Source organism: Camellia sinensis, chromosome 4, assembly GCF_055761805.1.
Source record: "Camellia sinensis isolate YWXY chromosome 4, ASM5576180v1, whole genome shotgun sequence".
NCBI lineage: Eukaryota > Viridiplantae > Streptophyta > Magnoliopsida > Ericales > Theaceae > Camellia > Camellia sinensis.
This window is the reverse complement of record NC_138964.1, coordinates 214,916,871-214,926,239: the sequence shown is the minus strand read 5'-3', so window position 1 is coordinate 214,926,239 and position 9,369 is coordinate 214,916,871.

Below are 9,369 nucleotides of genomic sequence, written 5' to 3'. Positions count from 1 at the left end.
TTCCCCCCTCCTAAAAAAAAAAAAAGAAAAAAAAAACATTTACGTAGACGGCCCATTCCCTAAGCAAAATGAGCCATATTACATAAACATTAACCCATTTCAAATTCCATAGATAGATAGAAATGAACTGAAAAAATAAAATTTGTTCATAAAAGTAGACGTTCACTTGAACAGTAATGCTGGTGATTATAAACTCAAAGCACAAAAAAACAGGCCATTGGCTAAGCAAAATTAGTCATAGTAACCCATTTCAAATTCCATAGATAGAGATATAGGAATGAACTAAAGAAATAAAATTTGTTCTCAAAAGTAGAGGTTCACTTAAAACTGTAATTGTGGTGTTTCTAAACATAAAACACAAAAAAACAGACTTAGGGGCAGGGTCGGAGCCACCAAAGGCTTAGGGGGGTCACGTGCCCCTCCTAAACTTATAATATTTATACTATTACCCATATAAATAAAGGTTATGTATTATTTATTCTTTATAAAATTCAATAGTGACCCTCCTTAAATTATGTAAAATTTATTGTATTTTTAAATTTTTAATTTTTTTTTTGTATTTTATTATTGTTAGAAATTGGGCGCCCATGTGGCATGACCCTTTGAACCTTTTGAACCTGAACCTTTTGAACCTTATCCATGTAAGTTTGAATTTGAATTCAAAACTTATTTGGATAACCATTTAGGATATCTATATCTATCATATCAATAGATATGGATAGATGGATAGGTAGATATTGGTTGTTATATATTTGATTATATACATATGATATGATGGGAATAATATATCGATATCAGATGCGTTATGTGGTTTTTACGTATAACCTTTTTTCCCAGACTCTCTCTCTCTAACTCTCTCCCATATGAGAACAATCCCGCTTCTGCACTGTGACTTGTGTGGGTGATACTCCTTTTGTAGTATCACTTCACTGCTGGGTTGGTTGTTCACATCCTGGAAGCACGTGATTTATCCACGAGATTCTTCGCTTCAGGCTCTACTAAAAGGTATGACTATGAAATTTTTCCCGCTGCGTCATAAAACTTTATGATTTACATTGGTATCAGAGTGGCAGCTCCGCACGCGTGCTGGGCCGCCGCTGAGCCGCGTGCTGGGCCGCTCACTGAACTCGTGCTATGTCACAATTAATAATGGAATTAGAATATTTTATCATTTTTTTTAGACATGCCATAATCAGTGGGAGGTTGTTCGGTTGAGAGAAATCTTTGTAGATTTACTCTCGAAAACTAATATTTTGCGCATGAATTAAATTAAATTTTGGATAATTGTCACCTGTGGCGCAAGAGATGATTACGAGCGTAGCGAATTTTCGATCTTGTGACTTGTGTAATATTGTCACTATTTAATTTAGATTTTTATGGCAAAATTATATTATGCTAATCAAATTAATCCCAATGCGAATTTCTCTCTAAATTGATTTAGCTTATGGAAGTTAATTTGGTTGACCTAGACTTAGTAGAGATGTTCAAACGTGAACAATGTAATCCCATTCTTTAGATGAGCAAAAGTCTTGGAGACTTTAGGTCAAACCTTAATTGAGCCAAAGTAAGGAAACATGACTCACAGTCGCCGTGGTTTTGTTGCCTATTTTGGCATAATAAAAACTAATATGTGCACTATGGTTAGCGGCACGCTACGTAGTTTTGGTTGGCGAGTTTTGGAGTTATGGAATTAGTAAGCCCTCAATAGATCTGTGTATGATCTTGACTATTGAGCTGCGCGGATTGACTTTGTAATTTGACTTGTAATGATGTTACATCATTGGATGAAGTAACATTCAAGAGTTAAGTCATCCAAGAAATGCGAGCTTAAATGAATTAGTCATTAAGTGTAAGATGAGTAGCCAGTATGAGTAGTGTTTTGCTCTTTATCCAACTGTTGGGAGTGGATAGAGAAAAATTTCACGCACTATAATAGTGTGCATTGAAGTATCACTTGAAGTCAAAGATTAGCGCTTAGTAGCGGCAAAATCTATTAACACCAAGTAAAAAGATTAGCGCCAAGTGGCTGCAGAATCTATTAGCATTGCCAACTTGTCTAAGTCTGGACACTTACTGTTTCCACACTCGAGTATGAGACATGATGAGGTGCTTCTTTGTATGATTCCTTTATTAAGCTAACGTTTTGTTTTGAATAATGTTTACCACTAAGCGCAAACGTTGCAGCATAGTAATGAAAAGGTCAAGGCCGACAAGGTTGTTATGACTCTAAGAATTTGACGCATCACTTGTGGTGTTGAATTAGACTGTTTAGCCTAATTCGCGCTTAAGTTACTTCCGGAGCTGTCATAGATTGATAGCTTATTCTCTCCTTCTTGTGGATAGTAGAATTAATTGCAAGTAACTATGAAGCGAGAAACAGAGAAGGCAAGAGGAGTATCGTCATCTTTCAATTAGATGTAGTAAAGTATATGGAGAATAAAATTAACTTGAAAGTGCAAGGGATTAGCACTTACTAGTTAAATTTACAACTTAGGCGCACTTAGTATCTCCATGACATCCTTTTATGATCTAGTGAACATGAATTAGTCATGAGTCATTACCTAGTTGGGCCTAAACCTTTAAACTTGTCTTCGAGAACTCATACATTAAGATGATTCGAATTAGTTTATGACATTGATCATGAACCGGTGGCTTATTATACTTAATCACATTAATGAGATGATGACACGATGGTTTGAGTAGGCCTTCTTGGGCCCACTCGTTTATGATATCCTGCTCTTATGTGAATGTGTGACTTTGTTCGCTGTGGGTGCGCACAAGTAAGTAGGAATGCCGTAGAAGGTCATTTGTTTTGGCGCATTTAGTCCACTATGATATTTGTGACTAGATATGTGTAAGGGTATGACAGCTAAGCCTCAAACTCGACACATTTATAGATTACGATACGCATCTGAGTCAAGACTATTTAATCTCCCATAAGTCAAAAGTTTTGAGATGACTTTTGACATTGCACATATGAGGTCGAGATCAATTAGATAAGAGCTTTTGTGCTTTTAGTTTTGACCAAGGTGGCGAATATCTATTTAAGTTTTTTTTAGAAAGCTCTGTGAAGAGAAATGGATGCTTAGAAAATTGATTATTCCTAGTACTCAACAACACAATGGTGTAGTAGAGATAAGGAATTAAATATTGTTAATGTTAGGTGGATAATGGCGCAAAATGTTTCCCAATTGGGAATTGCACTAGTTTGTTGCCTATATCCCTAACTAAGTGCCCTCCATATCGGATTTTACACTCCATTTGAGTAATGGGTTAGCAGAGAGCCATCTATGGGCGATCTGTAACCGTTAAGCAGCCTATCTTTATTTTACTTCTTATAAGGTTGCGATGTTAAGACCTAGGGTTCTATAGCGCATTATTGTATGCTGTCTTGTAAACACATAGGGTCATGTGGCGCATTATTGTATGCGGTCATGTAAACCCTCCGGGTCATGTGCATATAGGTAAGTAGCTTTGTGGTAGTGTAACTAAGTCACATAAAGTTTTCTTAGTAAATGTGACGTGAATAGAGTTTTGGAACTCTATAAGATAGAGAATTCTAAGCATAGCGCTTTTATGTAGCCTAGTTGAGAATGGAAAGAAATTTCCAATATCCTAGGGACAGTGGGAGCGATATGCCTACTAATGGATTAATCCATTAGAGAAGAATACTCTACATTCTTAGTTGCGTGGTAACGAATGTGAAGATTTTCCACGTCATCACTGGGTGATAAAGAGCCTAGGATAATGCCAAAGGCTCTAGTCCCCTGTTTTTAGAAAGTGGATTAATGTTGCGCAGTTTAAGACAAAGTCTTTGAGGATTAACCATTTCTATAATTTGGTTGACTTTCCATTATGACGTGAAACTATTCTAAAGTTATGCGTAATTTGGATAGGCATTGTTGAGGCATAAGGCTCGCTAGATACTGAAAAGTCGCACCATTGAGGAAAGTGTAAACCATGAGAAGACTTCTTCCTGGGGAGTGAGGTTATTTTGACTTAGGCTATGATTGACATAAGTTCGGAACATTGATTTGTGGACATTGTGACCCAACTTTCTCGTTGGAGAATTGGATAAGTAGATCCGTAGGGATTTACCTTCTGCTTTTATGGTGAAAAGTTAGGAGCACAAAAAGGTTGCTAGTTCCAATAAATCTTTTACAGCCTAAAACAGTTATCCAAATAGTGGTTCTTAGATTTCGTCAAGTCATGATAGTGTAGACGTGCCCAAGAACTCATCGAGCTCCACGCGTGAGGGCGCGAAATTCGTTTGCTCTCTAGCTACTACAAGTTCAGACTCATGTCACGGTTCTGAATCTAATCTCACAATGTGCGATGTAAGATCGATAAATCACCAAAGTGTCTAAATCCGAAAAATCGTTTTGGAAAACTGATTTTAATAAAGAAGTGCCAAACATGGACTACTTTGCCAGATACAGAGTCACCACCTAAATGTTTTATTTTTGGGGAACTTAGGAAACCCTGACTCGTGCCGAAGGCCACGTGTCCGTCATCACCAAAGTTGCCTCGGCTCGGGAACTTGGGTACGAGAGGGGAAGGTCATGCAATGAGCACCCCTGCTCGCCCGATCAAAGATCGGCCTTTACTAACATGATATCTTGTTTTTGAAAACACATGTGTTCTTATTTCAATTATTAACCTAGAATTACTATGTGATGCGCACAGCATACAAGTATAGACTAGATCGCCTAAGTTGGAACAAAACATCGCACGTTTATTTGTGAAAATGGTTTGAAGTTTTCTACTCACAAGTAGGCTAAAGCGAGGATTTTGATGAACTGTTCCAATTCAAGTAATCCAACCTTCACCCACAGGCATTCAGGCAGTTAATCAAATAAGTAGTTAGCCTCATGGCAAGCATGCTTTCATGGTAATACTAACACACATGCAGTATGCTAAAGCATAAACATTCACAGTGTACTCCGAGCCAAAACAAAGAACTAGTTAGAAATCATGCATGATCCTAGTTCATGTTAAGATGGCTAATGCAACACATGCGAAAATGAAACTTAAGATAGACTCGGCTACCTAGAATGTCATGTGAAATGCAACCTGGTACATGTATTCAAATTGGAATTGAAATACAATGCAGTTAGTATGATGCGCCGAGCCCAGTGCATGCAATACAGATGAATGAATGCACACATGCAAGCATAAGGATACTAATCGAAATATGCCCTAAAACTAACCATCGTAAGCGGTTAAGTAAAAGGGAGAAAGAAATGGAGGTTGGAAGACACGCATCACACACACACACGCTTATTACAACAGTTGGCCCTCTCGACGGAGGGACCGAATAAGAAGCTAACTAGCTAATTTAAGCTAATTAAACTAATTATTACAAAACAAACTATTTAACTAATCCTAGTTAAATAACTATTACAAAACAAATTGAAATAGCTAAACGCATTAACTATTAAAGTATAAAACGAATGCTTAATCTAGCTAAGTAAAGAAGCTAAATAAAGCAGTAAAATAGGAGGTTCTCAGAGGGAGAAGACTGGATGCATGCTCGATCGCCTCGTTCGGAAATCCGTCGCGATGCCCTAATTTGCCTCTGTTTGCAATTGTCCTCAGAACCTTGCACCAAGCTCCAGAAAGCTTCCAACTCACCTTGGAGACCTGTGGGAGGTTGGCCGACCACCTAGGGAAGTCACCAGCCACTGGCCGACCACTTTCTGTGCTGAAAACCAAAAAAAGTGGTTGGCCAACTAGTTTTTCTGGCTGGCCGACCAGTTGTTGCTGCATTTCTCTAGTTTGCTGCAACAGAGAGCAAGAAAGGGCATGGCAATGTATTTGCAAGATATGTGTGCACAACCACCCTCCCTATCATTTCATGAGCTCAAGGGAGTGTGGTTCTCGACCATCGGGCCACCAATCGAGCATTTCAATGCGTGATGGCCGAGAAGTCAAATTGCACAATTCAATATAAAATGAATGCACACATAAACACATAAGGCCTAGAACTCTATCATGCTTGATCAATAGCATCGGCGACCGAGAATTGAGGCACGTTTCATCACTTTAAGTATGAAACGTCCCTCATTTCTCGTGCTCGGATTAACACTTAATCCAAACAACAATGCAACAACATGGCATACACAATGCAAACAACAACTTAGCATACTCAATTCAATGTGACATGATCAACTTAACAAAGCTAATAACATGCGAACAATGCTAATGCATGTATGCACAATGCAATGCTACAAGGGCAACTTAGCAATGCTAGGAACATGCATACTCAATGCAAAGAAACAACTTGGCATACACAATGCAATATACATAAGCATGCACAATACAAACAACATGAAAGCCAACATGCGCAATAGACTTAAACCAAAAGGAGGTAGACCTCAGTCATGCCCAAATCAGTGGCCAATGGTGATAAAATTAAGGCACATGAAGCATAAACAAGCATGCATGCACAATGCATTGGCCATCAAGTAGGCCTAAGAACACAACCCTCAAGAAGGCTCAAGGAGTGACAAATGCGAAAGTGTAGCAACACTAAATGCACTGAAATAAGGTAAGAAATGATGCCAAATCATTCAAACAACACAAGCAAAGCATGCAATGGTCCTTAAAGCATGAAGCTAGTAAAGAGGACTACAAAGGGGGCATGCAATACATGGCATAAATGCATGAACCAAACATGGACAGAGCTGGAATAGGTCAAGACAATGACCAAAACATGCTAAGTTAGGGGCTCAAAGGTCAAGGCATGCAAGCATACAAGCTAAGCCATAAACTAGACAACAATGCGCAACACTCAAAGGCACTTAAAGAGTGAATGAAGCGGGAACATGGCAATGCTAAATGCTCTGAAATAACATGATAAATGATGCCAAATCATATACATGATGCAAATGAAGCATGCTATGGTGCCCAAAGCTTGAAGCTAGCAAGAGCACTTGTACTACAACTATGCAAAACATGAAGCATATGGCAAAGGCAACCCAAAACAGTCCTAGAATATGTCAAAATGAGTCTAAAATGTGTATGGAAGGAAGCCAAAATAAGCTAGCATGGTGAGCATGAAGCATGGAATATGCGAGGCAAATAAGGTGGATTACACTACACCTATTACGACCAAGCATGGAATGAATTAAGCAACAAAAATCAGGGTTATATCATGGCATAATAACCCAAAAAAACACATTGAAATGATAACTCGCAAGCTTAGGCATGAAGGCATAAAAATGGCTCATGTTTAAGGCATAAAGGGCAAACCCTCCAACGCATTGAATAAGTGAAAGCTGTGAGTGCATGAACATGAAACATGAACTAAAATCACATTTTACATGATGCCAAATCATGAAAATAGTTCAAGTAATACATGCAAATGGACTCAATACACAAAGCTAACAAGCTAGATTGAACCATAGCTATGCAAAAGCATGGCATGCATGACCAAAACAACACAAATCAGAGCTAGAGCATGGTAAAACATGGACAAAAGCTTTTCAGAGTTAAGCCAAAAGCATGCTAAAATGACATGTTAAAACATGAGACACATTGGGCTAATTCATGGAATTACACTACAAGTGTATGGAGCATGCAATGGGCCATCAAACCCACCCAAGACAGAGTCATGGCATGCTAAAACAACACCAAAAACCTACTGAAATGGAGTCAACATAAGCTAGAAAGACATGCTACTTCATGAAGCATACAAGATTAGTTTATGAGATTTACACTACAAGTGTATTATGCATGCAAGGGATGATCAAGACAACCAAAAACAGTGGTATGACATCTCAAAATAACCCCAAATACATGCTAAGAACAAGCCAACAAAAGCTTAATAAACATGCTCAAACATGAGGCATATGAAGCAAGTATTCAAAATACAAGGAGAGTGGATGACCCTCTCCTATTTAGGATCCCAAAATCACCTTTCCACCACTGAAAATCCTCTGGATTTCAGTGGTAGAAAGGTCATGCAAAGGTTGCAACAAGAGCCTAAAGGGATGGCTTAAAACAAGGCCTAACAAGGCCTAAGAGGGGGTAGATCACTCCTAATAGAAAAGTGACCTTAAACAAACATTTTAAGCATGCAAAAATAGAACTTTTTCCAGTAGAAAGTTAAGCTTAAATCAGCATGCAAATAAGGCTAAAAGCTTAAGAAAAAATGGGGGATTTAAGGGTTAGAAACTCATCTTTGAAGACCACCTTTAAAACTGCAACTCCAGCAGCTTCTCTGAGCTCAAACTAGAACAAGAACTCCAAAACAAACCTCAAGAAGCCTCAGCAACACAAGGATGGTGTTTGAGTGTGTGTTTGTGTACAAAAGTGAGACAAAATGACACTTTAAGGCACAAAACAAGAGCAAAATGCAGAAGTATAGATACAAATGTATATCTATCACTCAGGCTCCAAAATTCTGAACCTAGAGGAGGGAGGAGGAGCCTCCCTCTTATAGAGAACAAAAGCTAAAGCTTCTCAAGGAAGCTAAGCTTCAAGGCTATCCCTCCATACGTGTATGGAGGATGGCTCTGGTGCCCCCCAGTTGTGCCAGCTGGAGGAAAATATCTCCAAAAAGGTGACAAAAAGCAGCCAACCACTTGAAGTGGTCGGCCAGCTACTAAAAATGGTCGGCCGACCACTACAAGTGGTCTCCCACAATAAAAATTGGTCGGCCAGGGTAAGAGAAGTCTACACACTGAAAACAAGCAAGTGGTGTGGTAGCCGACCAGAAAAGGTGGCCTAAAGACCAAGAAAGCCAGTTATCCGACTAGAAAATTGACTGGCAGGAGGAAAAGTGGTCTCCAAGGGGAAAAACTGGTCTCCCACCCTTGTACCACCTTAAAAACAAGGAAAACAAGGTTTGTACCCAAAACAAACCAAAAATAATGCAAGACGAAAGTTCGGGAGGCAAGACGTGCAGCCGGGAGCCTCGAAAACTAGTCTACAAGCACCAAAAGTGGTATACAACCACAAAAGTGGTCTCCCGGACCACAGTGTTCCTCTAGGCAGAGGCAACAAGGCATGGTTCAAAAACCATGCCAAACGGAGAATGTTAAGCGGTCCCGAGACAACGCGCGCGACCGAAGGCTCCAAAAATCAAAAACTAGTCTCCAAACGGGAAAAATGACCTACGACCACAAAAAGTGGTCTACGACCACAAAGAGATGGTCTACAAGACCTCTCCCTCCCTCCGGGAAGAGAAAACAAGATTCGGTCCACAAACTGAGCCAAAGCACAAAGAGTTCAGAGGCCCGGAGGCAAGGCTCTCAGCCAAAAACTCCGAAACCTTGAAATGAGCACAACATGCACAATCACCGAGCGCTCAATCGATGACATCTGAGTCTTAAGGTCGGTCAAAAATGGGGTGTCTACAGTTGT